Raw genomic sequence first — 15416 nt, forward strand, 5'->3', positions numbered from 1 at the left:
CTTCGCCCTCCTCCTCCCGCGTCCTCCGCTCGCACAACAGAAACCGGCCGGGATTCTCGCAGTGAATTGTTCCCTGGGCACGCACGCCCAGGATCACCTCCGCCGCCCTATAAATATCCCCGCTGCCTCCCCGAGCTCGCCCTCACCTCCGCCGCCCTAAACCCTAGCCCAGTGCCAGCCGCACTCCCGCAGTTGGAGCAGAGGATGCCGCGCCACCGCGGACCCACTGCTCCGCCGCTCCTCCACCACCACAAACTGCCGTAGAAGCTTCGCCATGGGACCAAGAACCACGCCAGACCCTTCTTCCCCGACCCTGGCTCATGTGTGCGCCGAATTTGCGCCAAGAACCGACGCCGGTGAGAAGCTCCGCCGCTCGATTTCTCGCCGCCGGTGGCCCCTGGCCCGTCCTGACCCCCGTAGCACCTCCGCAGGGACTCCACGCGACGAATCACGGGATCCAGGAACCCAAAGCACCCCATGGCGATCCCCTCCATGAGCTCCGCCACGACCTACCTTCCGGATCCCGCCACCGGCCTTTCTACGCTGCGACTCCACCCACAACCGGCCCTCGGTGAGACACACCCCAACCTCCCCTCTCTTCTGCACTAGTTCTCGTAGCCTGTAGGCCACTGCACCGGCCAGAATGCCACGCGCCAGTGACCTTCGCCACGCAGACCCATCGCCACAGCTGCCAGCGCCGCCACGGACCTCCTCGAGCCCAGCCAAGGCTGCCAGTGAATTACACATGCCATGGCGGTGCTCCACGACCAAAACCCGGCTCGAATTGACCCCTGGAGTGCCGGATCGGCCAACTCCGGCGATCCTACACCCCGAAAGCCCCTGTTCCAGTGACCTGCGCCGCCGCCCGCATGCCCTTTCTTCCTGAGCCACTCGATCTAGATCCAAGAGCCCAGAATAGATCATACCGCTTCAGCCTGGACTCTTTTGAAATTAACCCGCAGTCCTGGTTAGTTCAAAAGAAATTCCAGTTTGACCCTGTTTTTAGCACTTAGGCCCATGCGCTTTTCTCAATTAGAACCCGCCGTCCAGCCTTGGTGTTTTTGCGAGTTAGACCCCAGATCTAAGGTTTAATTATGTTTTAGTCCCTGTTTTTTGCAGAAAACCCCTAAAAACTTAGTTTTTCTTACAGTTTAGCCCCTAGATCTTGTTTTAGGCCTAGTTTTTGCGTTCTAGCTCCGTTTTAGGCGTTCGTCTCCTAGTCGACGTCCCTATGGCGCCCTGCTTCCGAGAGTTTCTCGTATATGTTTTTACGTTTCCGCTGTATCAGATATTTTGTCATTAATGTAATAAATAACATTCGTATACGCTTTATTATATCTTTTTACGTGATATGTGCTGTGATATATTGTTCATTCTGTTGTATATACGTGTGACTTGGTCCTGGCATGTATATGATTGCTCGGTTTATGTCCTTTTATAAACCGGGTGTTACAGTAAGCAGTCCCGCTGCCCCGGGTCTGACAGACTGCTCATCTGGACTTTGGGCCACACGGGGCTATATTTCAGAAGCGCAAAGATTCGGATAATCACTTGAAGGCTCTCTACATGAGGCGGCATATCAATGGGAAGACATTTTCTCGTATGCTCGTGGATAGTGAGGAAATTGTGAACTTGATGCCTTATTCATTGTACAAAAAGCTTGGCGGGACAGACAAAGAGCTGATGAAGACCAACATGACGGTCAGCGGCGTTGGAGGAGGTGAATTCATTGGTGCCAAGGGGGTTGCTTCAATAGAGCTGACCGTCGGAAGCAAGACAATTGCAACAATGTTCTTCATCTCCGAGGTGCAAGGTAACTTTAGCCTTATACTTGGACATGATTGGATTCATGCCAATCAATGTGTGCCATCTTCCTTGCATCAGTTTCTTATTCAGTGGATCGGTGATGAAATTGAAGTAGTGCATGGTGATGCATCTTTGTAACACCCTAATTTAAATTTCAGCATTTAATAATAAATTTAATTGGCTTTATTTAATTTACTAAGGTTTTATATGCTTAGCCTTGCATTTAATTTAATTTTCTTCTACGAGTAATTAAAATTTTCTCTAGGTTTAAAATTGTTTGTGCATTCATGCTGGTGCATTGTTTTATTTGTTTGAGTGCTAGGGTTGAATTCAAATTCATGTTTGAATTCAATAGTTTGAGTGAAGTTTGAAAACCAGAAAAAGAAAAGAAAAGAGGAAAAAAAGGAGAAGAAGCAAACCCAGCGCAGCGGCCTGTTTTTCCCTCTTGCACCAGCCCAGCTTGGCCCAGCAAGCAGCCCGCGGCGCCCTTTCCTCCTTCCCTGTTGGATCAGCCCAGCAGAACGCCACGCGCTCAGCCCGGCTCCACTCGGCCCGTTCCTTTTCTCCATTCCTCCGGCCCACCCCCGCGCGAGCGCCAGCCCATCCCGCAACCAGCCCCGTCCGCGTTCGCCCTCCCCTCCCCGCGTCGCTGATAGCTTGGGAACATTTGTGGCGCCTCTCCTTTCTCCTTCCTTCTTCTCCTCGCGCTAACTCCCTCCTCTGTTTTCGCCCGCTCCGTCGTGACCTCCGCTCCGCTCCGCTCACCCCGCTACCCTATGGACAACCCAACCCCGCAAGACCCGCTGGCCAGCATCATCCGAGCTCCCTCCTTCTAGAAGCTTCGCCACCAGAGCCCGGGATCGCGTGAGGCCGTTGCGCGATCCTCTTCCTCTGCACGGATCACCGCCGCCGTGATTGATGCCGCGTTTGCACCAGGCACGCACGCCCAGGCCCCAACCCTACCTTTAATTAGCCCCACGACCTCCCCTGTGCCCTCGCCTTGCCAACCCAGCAGGCCCAGAGCTCGAGATCCGCCGCACCCGCCTTGCTCTGCCGCACCAAGGTTCTGCTCCACCGTGGACCGGCCGCCCCGCTGCACCTCCACCCCTGCAAATCCCCGCATTAGCTCCACCTCGACGCCCAGAACCTCACCGAGCCTTTGTCCCTCGGGTTCAACCACACCAGCGCCGGAATTTGCCCCGGATCTGCCATAGCAGGTGAGTCCGCTCTCAAGCAATTGCTCGCCGCCGGTGAACTTCACGCCTTCCTGACCCACTTGGTCGCTTCGCAGGACGACCCCGCGTCGCTGCCACCGGAGCAGATGCTCAAGGAGCCGTCCACACAGCCTGTCCCCGTGCACCACCGACCTACCAAGCTTGGAACCGCCGCGACGCCGCCGTGGAACCTCTGCTCTGCCGCCTCTCTCCTACACCTGCACACTCCCTTGTCTACACACCGTGGCATGGAACGCTTCCGCGCCCTTTCCCCTCCGTTTCTCTCCCTTGTATCGTGCTTAATGGCTCACTGGAGTAGCTATGCCCCGCTCCGCTATTGCCGACCGCTCCACCACGCTGCACCCCTGTGCTGAGCTCGTAGTGGTGTTCGCGATGCTGCGTGCATCACTCTGAATCCAGAACCAAGTCGAATAGGGCCCTGGGTCGCCGAATTGCTCAACTCCGGCGAAGCCCGTCCGCGGGAACGCGTCGCCGGCGAGCCGCGCCGCCACCCGCATGCCCAATCGTCCTGAGCCGCTCGATCCAGATCTAAGATCCCAGAATAGATCATACCGCTTCAGCCTGGACATTTTGCTAAAGAGACCCTGAGTTTTCCCTGAATCAACCCGCCGTCCTGGTTAGTTCAAAAGAAATTCCAAAAAGGCCCAGTTTTTAATGTTTAGACCCCTGACCTTTCCGGTTTTTGAACCCGCAGTCCAGCCCCTGTAGTTTTGCGAGTTAGACCCTATATCTATACTTTAATTATGTATAGGTCCCTGGTTTTTGCAGAAAAGCCCCTAGATCTTGTTTTAAGCCTAGTTTTCGCGTTCTAGCTCCATTTTAGGTGTTCTTTATGTCCACGCGATCGTTGTAACACGAAGAATAGTTCTAGATCAGTTTTGGTTGCTGTTTTCATGTATTGGTGTACTGTTTCTTAGCGTTTGCCTTTGGTTGCATGCATGTGTATGTGCTACACTTGTTTTGGCGTTGCGATCGTGAGTAGATGTTGATCCATCTGAGGAGTACCAGGAGCCATATTCAGAGCAGTTTGAGCAGCAGGAGAACTTTGAGGAAGGCAAGTATAACATGAACACCATCTATCACTTTTAAATACAACTTCATACTGCATTTTAATATTGTATGCCTATAAGGACTTTCCTAGACACTTTATTACCTTATATATATCCTTTGGGTTGCATTTTGGTTAGTTGTGCTAGGTGCCGCGCTATAACACACTTGGTCTTTTTTTAATTAATTTGATTAATGGTATATGCAACTTAATTCTGAGAGTGGCCCTCTGTGCGGTGTACTTGAGTGGCTCACGTCTCGTTAAAATGTGTTTTGTTAGAAACATGGTTTAGGGGGCCAGCACGGTGCTTAGTGCTGGGTTGGCCCCTCTCCATAAGGATCGGTTCATAGAGCGACAAGCTGGGACAACAGCGCTACCACAAAACTGGAATGGGACGGTCTTGGCTTAATAATTAGGTCATTTTAGTTCGGGAGTAACTTACCGACGGGGCAAGAGAAAGGGTGAGTTTCAATGGTCCCTGCGCGACGAGGCTTGCTCTGTGTTATCTTGTACCCCCTCGAGGTGGGCCTCATCGTTGCGGAGCCTGAATCCTTAGCGGTTACACCTTACCAACGTGGTCCTTTGTAACAGCCTCGTAGTGAGTTTGCTAGTCATCTCACCTACAGAAGTGTGATGAACAACTAGCGTAGCTCACGACTTGTGGGTAAAGATGTGCAACCTCTGCAGAGTGTAAAACTGGTATACTAGCCGTGCTCACGGTCATGAGCGGCCCAGATCCTCCTTTTGATTAGTGGGGTTATCTTCCTTTGATTAGGGGGATTCCCCGGGTGGTTTGGTTTGGTATGGTTCTCAGTAGTATCATAATTAATTCTGATTAATTACTATGTAACTGGGTTATGGTAACTCATCAACTTGTAGAAAATAGCTTTAATAAAATTTGCCAAGATTAAAAGCTAATGCAGTTGAGTCAGCCAACCTTAGAGCCTCATAGTTTGTATTATACTTGTTGAGTACAAGTTGTGTACTCACTCTTGCCTACTCTACTCTTTTTCCCTTGTTCTTTTTGGGGATACTCTACTGCTGCTCAGTTCCTACCGACACGAGGGAGTTCACCCAGAGCTACCAGGAGTATGAGGACATCTTGGAGTTCGTCTCCCAGTCGACGTCCCTGTGGCGCCCAGCTTCCGAGAGTTTTCGTATATGTATTTACGCTTTCGCTGTATCAGACATTTTGTCATTCATGTAATAAATAACATTCGTACTCGCTTTATTATATCTTTTACATGATATGTGCTGTGATATACTGTTCATTCTGTTGTATATACGTGTGACTTGATCCTGGCACGTATATGATTGCTCATTTTAGGTCCTTTTATAAACTGGGTGTTACAGAGTGCTATCAGAGCTATATCGACTATAGGATGAAAGCCCAGATAGAACTGTTCGAGTTTTAGGTCTTCTTCTCTCTAAGCCTTGTCTGCTGAAACTATTTTGCTATTATATTCCTTGTATTCCGAGATTTTTACTCATCTTGCCTTGATTTTTCTCTATAGAATAGTTTCCGTAGATTTTGGCCTGGAGTAAGTTGACTGACCATCATAGGTGTAAGCTAAATGACCCCTTTATAATAGCGCGATAGAACATTTTGCGACACATTGTATTACTCGAGTTGTGTGTTAAACTCGGCTAAAGTATAAATTTGTATGCTTGTGATTATGCCAATGTTTGATTTGGATCTTTGGTTGATTGCATAGCTTAGTAGTTAAACTTGTTTAATGAAAACCAGCCCTTAAGTTAAATTTGAATTAAGTAATAAAAATGAGTTAGATCATTGGGGGTAAAACCATCAACTCTATCCTCTCTACCTTATCATGCCTTGGGTTTCTCTTGTCTTGCTTGTTGAGAAGAAGGATAGTGCGAAGAGGATGTGATATTCAGGGATTCACTGACGAGGACGTCGGTTTCTGTAAGGGGATAGGGATGTGACACCCCGGCCTACAGATAGTACTGGAGAATTCGAGAATCTCTCAAATAAGGCAGAAGAGTTATGCTATAGTTCCCTTTTTCGGATTTATGTGACACCTATCTGGAGTTAACAGCAGTGATGCATGGGCAGTGTTGTCTAAATCAGATAGAACTTTAAATAGTGGGGTTTTTCTCTCTTCCTTGACCTTACCAATCTATGCTTCCTTTTATCCCAGCTCAGATGTTGGCGGAAGAAAAAGGCCTTGGAGACAGTGCAATGAGTGATGGTGTTCACGCAACAGTTTCTGTGGAGCAACCGATAACGGTACAAGATCAGTCTTCGCAAACAACATACCACCCGAAGAATGGTGAGAAAGCTTGCCCGTGTTGCCAATTCTATGGCGTTCCTTGTCGTCAAGTTCGTGCGACTGAAGATGAAGCCACAACTAGGAGGAACCAGAGGTTGTTCTCCAGTACATAGAGAAAGATGTCTCATCAAGAGCAGCTAGCAGAGGATTCCCTTTTCCTTGACTCCCCATCGGTCGATGAGCTACAGACCATCCAAAAGAGAAAGGATCCTGAGTGCTCTAGAGATACACAGGTCAAGAATCAAGCACTCTATGATTATGTTGATGGGTTGACTATCACTATAAATGTGATTCAGCCACGTGGTCGCAAGGAGTCCAAAAAGCAAGCGGCAAAAATAATGCAAGATGGGATGTTAAGTTCACAGGGAGGTCAACCAAGTAGCGCCATTCACCTCCGCCGCATGTGCTACCAATGCGGGCAAAAAGGTCATTATGCCAAAAGTTGTCCACAGAATCACCTGTCACCAATAGCACCAGCCCAGGACCTTTCACCAATCCCGCATACTAGTGGTGACGAGACCCACCTTATTTCTGGGAACTGCTCCAAGCAGGGTGCCCAAAATGATCAGGATCAGTAGCAGGTGATACCAGTGTACAGTGATCGTACAAAGCGTGAGCGATCCAAGAAGGGACCAAAAGAGTACCTCCAGGGTAGAGTTCACCATGTGTCAGTAGAAACCATTTGGGATGATAGTTCAGTCATTCTTGGTATGCTTCTAGCCAACTCATTTCCAACCTCAGTGTTAATAGATCCTCGTGCTACACATTCATTCATCAGCACGCAGTTTGCTGCTAAGCATGAGATATTGAAGCTTCCCATGAGGAAGAAAATGGTCGTCAAATCATCAGAAAAAGAACAGATCTCCAGTTACATATGTCCTCGAGTCAGCATGAGGATAGGCGAGGCAACCTTCCCTGAGGACCTTATTGTGATGGAGACAACAGGAATCGACATTATTCTTGGTCAAAATTGGTCAGTTCGATACAAACTTGTGATGCAGCCTACCAAAAGAGTGGTAAAGGTCCAGACCTCGTCAGGAGAGCAAATTGAGCATGAGGTTCAACATACTTCCAACTCACAACATGTGGGTATGAGAATCCGACTTAGGTGTTAGTAGAACTTAATCCCATCCTTGTTTCTCTTTGCTAGCCAGCCCAGAATCTCGGGACGAGATTCCTGTAAGGGGGTAGGATTTGTAACACCCTAATTTAAATTTCAGCATTTAATAATAAATTTAATTGGCTTTATTTAATTTTCTAAGTTTTTATATACTTAGCCTTGCATTTAATTTAATTTTCTTCCACGAGTAATTAAAATTTTCTCTACGTTTAAAATTGTTTGTGCATTCATGTTGGTGCATTGTTTTATTTGTTTGAGTGCTAGGGTTGAATTCAAATTCATGTTTGAATTCAATAGTTTGAGAGAAGTTTGAAAACCAGAAAAAGAAAAGAAAAGAGGAAGAAAAGGAGAAGAAGCAAACCCAGCGCAGCAGCCCGTTTTCCCCTCTCGCACCGGCTCAGCTTGGCCCAGCAAACAGCCCGCGGCGCCCTTTCCTCCTTCCCTGTTGGATCAGTCCAGCAGAATACCACGCGCTCAGCCCGGCTCCGCTCGGCCCGTTCCTTTTCTCCATTCCTCCGGCCCACCCCGCGCGAGCGCCGGCCCGTCCCGCAACCAGCCCCATCCGCGCTCGCCCTCCCCTCCCCGCGTCGCTGACAGCTTGGGCCCACTTCTCGGCGCCTCTCCTTTCTCCTTCCTTCCTCTCCCCGCGCTGACTCCCTCCTCTGTTTTCGCCCGCTCCGTCGTGAGCTCCGCTCCGTCGTGAGCTCCGCTCCGCTCACCCCGCTGCACTGTGGACCACCTAACCCCGCAAGACCCGCTGGCCAGCCTCATCCGAGCTCCCTCCTTCTAGAAGCTTTGCCACCAGAGCCCGGGATCGCGCGAGGCCGTTGCGCGATCCGCTTCCTCTGCGCGGATCCCGGCCGCCATGATTGCCGCTGCGTTTGCACTAGGCATGCACACCCAGCCCCAACCCTACCTTTAATTGGCCCCACGACCTCCCCTGCGCCCTCGCCTTGCCAACCCAGTAGCCCAGAGCTCGAGATCCGCCGCACCGAGGTTCTGCTCCACCGTGAACCGGCCACCCCGCTGCACCTCCACCCCTGCAAATCCCCGCATTAGCTCCGCCTCGATGCCCAGAACCTCACCGAGCCTTTGTCCCTCGGGTTCAACCACACCAGCGCCGGAATTTGCCCCAGATCCGCCGTAATAGGTGAGTCCACTCTCGAGCAATTGCTTGCCGCCGGTGAACTTCACGCCTTCCTGACCCACTTGGTCGCTTCGTAGGACGACCCCGTGTCGCTGCCACTGGAGTAGACGCTCAAGGAGCCGTCCACGCGGTCTCTCCCCGTGCGCCACCGACCTACCAAGCTTGGAACCACCACGATGCCACTATGGAACCTCTGCTCCGCCGCCTCTCTCCTACACCTGCACACTCCCTGGTCTACACACCGTGGTATGGAACGCTTCCGCGCCCTTTCCCCTCCGTTTCTCTCTCTTGTATCGCGTTTAATGGCTCATCGGAGTAGCTATGCCCCGCTCCGCCGTTGCCGGCCACTCCACCGCGCTGCACCCCTATGCTGAGCTCATAGTGGTGTTCGCGATGCTGCGCGTATCACTCCGGATCCAGAACCAAGTCGAATAGGGCCCTGGGTCACCGAATTGCTCAATTCCGGCGAAGCCCCGCCGCGGGAACTCGTCGCCGGCGAGCCGCGCCGCCGCCCGCACGCCCAATCGTCCTGAGCCGCTCGATCCAGATCCAAGAGCCCAGAATAGATCATACCGCTTCAGCCTGGACTTTTTGCTAAAGAGTCCCTTAGTTTTCCCTGAATCAACCTGTCGTCCTGGTTAGTTCAAAAGAAATTCCAAAAAGGCCCAGTTTTTAATGTTTAGACCCCTGACCTTTTCGGTTTTTGAACCCGCAGTCCAGCCCCTGTAGTTTTGCGAGTTAGACCCTAGATCTATACTTTAATTACATATAGGTCCCTGGTTTTTGCAGAAAACCCCTGGAAACTTAGTTTTTCTAGCAGAAAAGCCCCTATATCTTGTTTTAAGCCTAGTTTTCGCGTTCTAGCTCTTGTTTTAGGTGTTCTTTATGTCCACGCAATCGTTGTAACGTGAAGAATAGTTCTAGCTCAGTTTTGGTTGTTGTTTTCATGTATTGTTGTACTGTTTCTTAGTGTTTGCCTTTGGTTGCATGTATGTGTATGTGCTGGACTTGTTTTGGCGTTGCGATCGTGAGTAGATGTTGATCCATCTGAGGAGTACCAGGAGCCATCTTCAGAGCAGTTTGAGCAGCAGGAGAACTTTGAGGAAGGCAAGTATAACATGAACACCACCTATCACTTTTAAATACAATTTCATACTGTATTTTAATACTGTATGCCTATAAGGACCTTCCTAGCCACTTTATTACCTTATATATATCCTTTGGGTTGCATTTTGGTTAGTTGTGCTAGGTGCCGTGCTATAACACACTTGATCTTTTTTTAATTAATTTGATTAATGGTATATGCAACTTAATTCTGAGAGTGGCCCTCTGTGCGGTGTACTTGAGTGACTCACGTCTCGTTAAAATGTGTTTTGTTAGAAACATGGTTTAGGGGGTCAGCACGGTGCTTAGTGCTGGGTTGGCCACTCTCCATAAGGACCGGTTCATAGAGCGACAACCTGGGACAACAGCGCTACACAAGACTGGGATGGGACGGTCTTGGCTTACTAATTAGGTCATTTTGGTTTGGGAGTAACTTACCGATGGGGCAAGAGGAAGGGTGAGCTTCAATGGTCCCTGCGCTACGAGGCTTGGTCTGTGTTATCTTGTACCCCCTCGAGGTGGGCCCCATCGTTGTGGAGCCAGAATTCTTAGCGGTTACTCCTTTACCAACGTGGTCCTTTGTAACGGCCTCATAGTGAGTTTGCTAGTCATCTCACCTACGGAAGTGTGATGAACAACTAGCGTACCTCACGACTTGTGGGTAAATATGTGCAACCTCTGCAGAGTGTAAAACTGGTATACTAGCCATGCTCATGGTCATGAGCGGCCCAGATCCTCCTTTTGATTTGTAGGGTTATCTTCCTTTGATTAGGGGGGTTCCTCGGGTGGTTTGGTTTGGTATGGTTCTCAGTAGTATCATAATTAATAATGATTAATTACTATGTAACTGGGGTATGGTAACTCATCAACTTGTAGAAAATAGCTTTAATAAAATTTGCCAATATTAAAAGCTAATGCAGTTGAGTCAGCCAACTTTAGAGCCTCATAGTTTGTGTTATACTTGTTGAGTAGAAGTTGTGTACTCACTCTTGCCTACTCTACTCTTTTTCCCTTGTTCTTTTTGGGGATACTCTATTGCTGCTCAGTTCCTGCTGACACGAGGGAGTTCACCCAGAGCTTCCAGGAGTACGAGGACTTCTAGGCATTCGTCTCCCAGTCGACGTCCCTGTGGCGCCTAGCTTCCGAGAGTTTTCATATATGTATTTACGCTTCTGCTGTATCAGACATTTTGTCATTCATGTAATAAATAACATTCGTACTCGCTTTATTATATCTTTTTACGTGATATGTGTTGTGATATATTGTTCATTCTATTGTATATACGTGTGACTTGATCCTGGCACGTATATGATTGCTCGGTTTATGTCCTTTTGTAAACCGGGTGTTACAATCTTCTTTCATTGCAACCGTCGATTCCAAGTTCATTGGTGCACATGACAACATCAAGTGCTTATTAGGCCTGGACTTGACCGATTACGACTTGATCAGTTGCACAAGAAGGGTTTTGTATCTGCTATCCTAAAGCCGATGGAGAATCGGCTACATTTACTTCTATGATGCATCAGGTCAGCGACACAGAGCAGACCGGTCAGACCGGCCAACCGGTCAGACCAGTGCACCAGACCGGTCTAACACAGAGTGGCTGGAGCAGCGTCTTGGGCACTATCGGGCGAGGACGAATGATATGTGTGAGGCCATTGAGGAATTCGGTGATTTTGATAAGTTAGGCCAAGGTTTTACGTCTACTGATCCATTAGGAAAAGTAGACATTGGAGATAGTTCTATTTCTAGGCCGATTTTTGTAAATGCAAACTTATCGGATGATTGTAAAGACGATTTAATAAAGTTATCAAAAGAATATTTCGATTGTTTTGTATGGGAATACTCTGGGATGCCTGGTTTGAGCCGTGATTTGGTTGAGCATCGGCTACCAATCATGGCCGATTTTAGACTTTATAAACAACGTGCTAGGCGTTTTAATCCTATTATGTATGGTCGAATAAAAGAAAAAATTAATTATTTGCTAGATGCTGGATTTATTCGGTCTTGTTGCTATGTGGAGTGGATCTCTAATATTGTGCCCGTTGAAAAGAAAGATTCGGGCAAGATTAGAGTGTGCATTGATTTTAGATATCTTAATAAAGCTTCTCCTAAAGATGAATATCCTATGCCTATAGGCGATATGTTGATCAATGAAGCTTCTGGACATCGTGTTATCAGTTTTCTTGATGGTAATGCGGGTTACAATCAAATATTTATGGCCAAAGAGATACGTCTAAAACGGCCTTTAGATGTCCTGGTTTTGTTGGTTTGTTTGAGTGGGTTGTTATGACTTTTGGATTGAAGAATGCTGGTGCTACTTATCAAAGAGCTATGAATTTGATCTTCCATGATTTACTTGGTATTATATTGGAGGTCAACATTCATGATATTGTGATTAAATCGGCCGGCTTGAATCATCATTTGGCTGATTTGAGACTTATTCTTGAGAGGATGTGTCGGTATGTTTTAAAGATGAACCCGCTTAAATATACTTTTGGTGTATCAGCTGGAAAGTTCTTGGGCTTCATTATTCATGAGAAAGGCATAGAGATTGATCCAAAGAGAATTAAAGCCATGAAGAAAGTGGAGGCTCCTACTTATAAGAAAGACTTGCAAAAGTTTCTAGGAAAAGTGAATTTCTTGAGAAGGTTTATATCTAATTTGTCCGGAAAGATAGATGCTTTTACTCCTATTCTTCGGTTGAAAGATGAAGCTGAATTTACTTGGAGAGCAGAACAGCAAGAAGCTTTTGAGAAGATCAAGAAATATTTATCTTCGCCGCCGGTTCTAAAGGCGCCTGAGAGAGGTATTCCTTTTAGGCTTTTTGTGGCTGCAGAAGATAAAGTCATTGGAGCTGTTTTGACTCAAGGGACCGAAGGGAAGGAGTATATTATTACAAATGTGGGCCGATGGCTTATTGATGCGGAAACGAGGTATATTTTTATTGACAAATTATGCTTATAATTATATTATGCTTGTACCAAGTTGAGGCATTATCTTTTATCAGGTACTTGCATAGTTACTTGTCAAGCCGATGTTATTAAGCATATGCTACAAAAGCCAATTTTGAGTGGTAGAATCGGAAAGTGGGCTTATACACTTGTTGAATATGATTTGGCCTATGAGTCTTTGAAAGCTGTTAGAGGCCAAATTGTAGCGGATTTCATTATTGAACATCGAATTAATGATGAGCATGATTTGGAAGTCGGCTATGTTACTTGCACACTATGAAAGTTGTTTTTTGATGGATCAGCTTGTGATGATGGTCAAGGAATTGGTGTTGTTCTTATTTCTCCGAGTGGCACTATTTTCGAGTTCTCAAACCGATTGAAAGAGGAACGCACGAATAATCAAGTTGAATATGAAGCACTTCCATTTGGCTTTGAATTCTTGGAATCAATGGGTGTTAAATATGTGGAGGCTTAAGGAGATTCACTTCTAGTGGTGCAACAAGTATCCAAGGTATGCCAATGTTATAATGGATCTTTAAATGCATATCTTGATAGATGCCTTGATATTATCTCTTGCTTTGATGAATTCGTTATTTGACATATTGCAAGAGAGGATAATAAAAAGGCAAATGCTCTGGCTCAGCAAGCATCTGGCTAAAATGTTAATAAAAAGTATTTTAACATGAGAAAGCCGATGCGAGCAACAACCGAGTTACTGGTTCTGGACGGACCGGTCAGACCGGATGCCCTGACCGGTTTGACCGCCCAGACCGGTCTGACCGGTCCAGAGACCGGTCTGATCGGTCAGACTGCTGAGAACAACGAGTCGGTCATTGCTTCCAATTCCAAAGAGAAGGCCGAGGTCGCTGATTGGAGGGTGCCTATTGTGACATATTTAAATCCTGGTCATGGTGTAGAGAGGAATATTCTACGTTTGGCATTAAAATATATTTTGATCGACGATGAGTTTTATCGTTGGGCCGCTGAAGATGTACTCCTCAAATGTTTGGATTCTGATCAGGCCCGTGTGGCTATGGGGGAAGTTCATGAAGGCATCTGTGGTACACATCAATTGGCTCCTAAAATGAAGTGGTTACTTAGGAGAGCCAGTTTTTATTGGCCAACTATGATGGCGGATTGTTTCAGATATTATAAGGGGTGTGAAGAATGTCGGCGGTTCGGTGATATTCAGTTGGTGTCTGCTGCGATGTTACATCCTATTATCAAGCTATGGCCATTCAGAGATTGTGGGTTGGATTTCATTGGTCAGAATAAACCCCCTTCAAAGGGACATCGCTTCGTGTTAGTTCCTTTGAAGAATATGACATATCGGGAGGTAATTGAGTTTATTACGGATCATAATATTCGTAGATTTGGTATTCCTCAAACTTTGACAATGGATCAAGGTTCATCATTTATTTCAAAGGAGGTGCGTGATTTTGCCGAATTTTATAAGATTAAGATACCCAATTCATCTCCATACTATGCTCAGGCCAATGTTCAGGCCGAGTCTAGTAATAATATCTTGATAAAGCTTATCAAGAAGAAGATAGAGGAGAACCCCAGGAGGTGGCATGAGGTTTTATCTAAAGCATTGTGGAGTCATCGTATATCTAGACATGGTGCTAGTAAGGTTACTCTGTTTGAGCTTGTATATGGTCAAGAGGCTGTTTTGCTCGTTGAGGTGGATCTGGACGCTTATAGATTGCCTAAGCAAAATGACCTTACCGCTGTTGATTACTATGACTTGATGATGGACAATATTGATGATGTAAACGACAAGCGGTTGCAAGCTTTGAAGAAAATTGAGAAGGACAAGCTTCGGGTGGCTAGAGCTTACAAAAAGAAGGTAAGAGCAAAATCTTTTCAGGTTGGTGAGCTGATTTGGAAGACAATATTGCCTCTTGGGAGGAAGAGCAATAAGTTCGGCAAGTGGTCGCCAAGTTGGGAAGGACCGTACAAGATCATCAAAGTTATCTTCGACAATTCTTATATGGTGGAAACGATGCGAGTAGAGCATCTTCCAAGGGCTCTTAATGGAAGATATTTGAAGAAATACTATCCCAGCGTGTGGCAAGACGCTTGAAGGTGAAGACGGCCGGTATAGAGTATCGCCCTTAGCTTTATTTTTAGCCTTGTGTTTTCTGTGTAAATCATGTATCTAGGCTAGTTTCTGGTACTTGCTTTTTGGCTTGCAAAGCTCACCAAAAAGATAGGGGGGCATATGTTAGCAGCCGAAATTGGCAAACACTGAGGCCGACCGGTCTGACCTGTTGGGCCGATCAGTCAGACCGGTCTGGGCCTGTACAGTCCGAGTCGAGTTAGATTTGTATTTTGGAATCCTTTTATAACTCAATTTGGAAAGGGTATGTCTTCCCCGGCCTATAAATATAAGGGTCACGGCCGATTGAGGTCCTTCTACCCAATCGAATCAATCAATCTACTATTTTTCTATTTTTCTCAAACCCTAGTTTTTCCATCCTTGTGCTGTTCTTTGCTCGTCTCTATGGCGTTCAAGGGCATCTTGAGTGGTCTGCTGATCTCAAGACAACCCTAGATCTGCGAGCTCCGACGGGGTCCCTCCCGAGCTTGTGGCTTTAGGTCTTCGCGAAGCTCTCTGCGCCCGACCGGTCTGACCGGTTGGCGCGACCGGTCTGACTAGTTGGCCGGGTGCTTCATCTGGTTGTGATCGTTGAGATCCTACGCGT

This window comes from Panicum virgatum, chromosome 1N (assembly GCF_016808335.1).
Source record: "Panicum virgatum strain AP13 chromosome 1N, P.virgatum_v5, whole genome shotgun sequence".
Lineage (NCBI taxonomy): Eukaryota > Viridiplantae > Streptophyta > Magnoliopsida > Poales > Poaceae > Panicum > Panicum virgatum.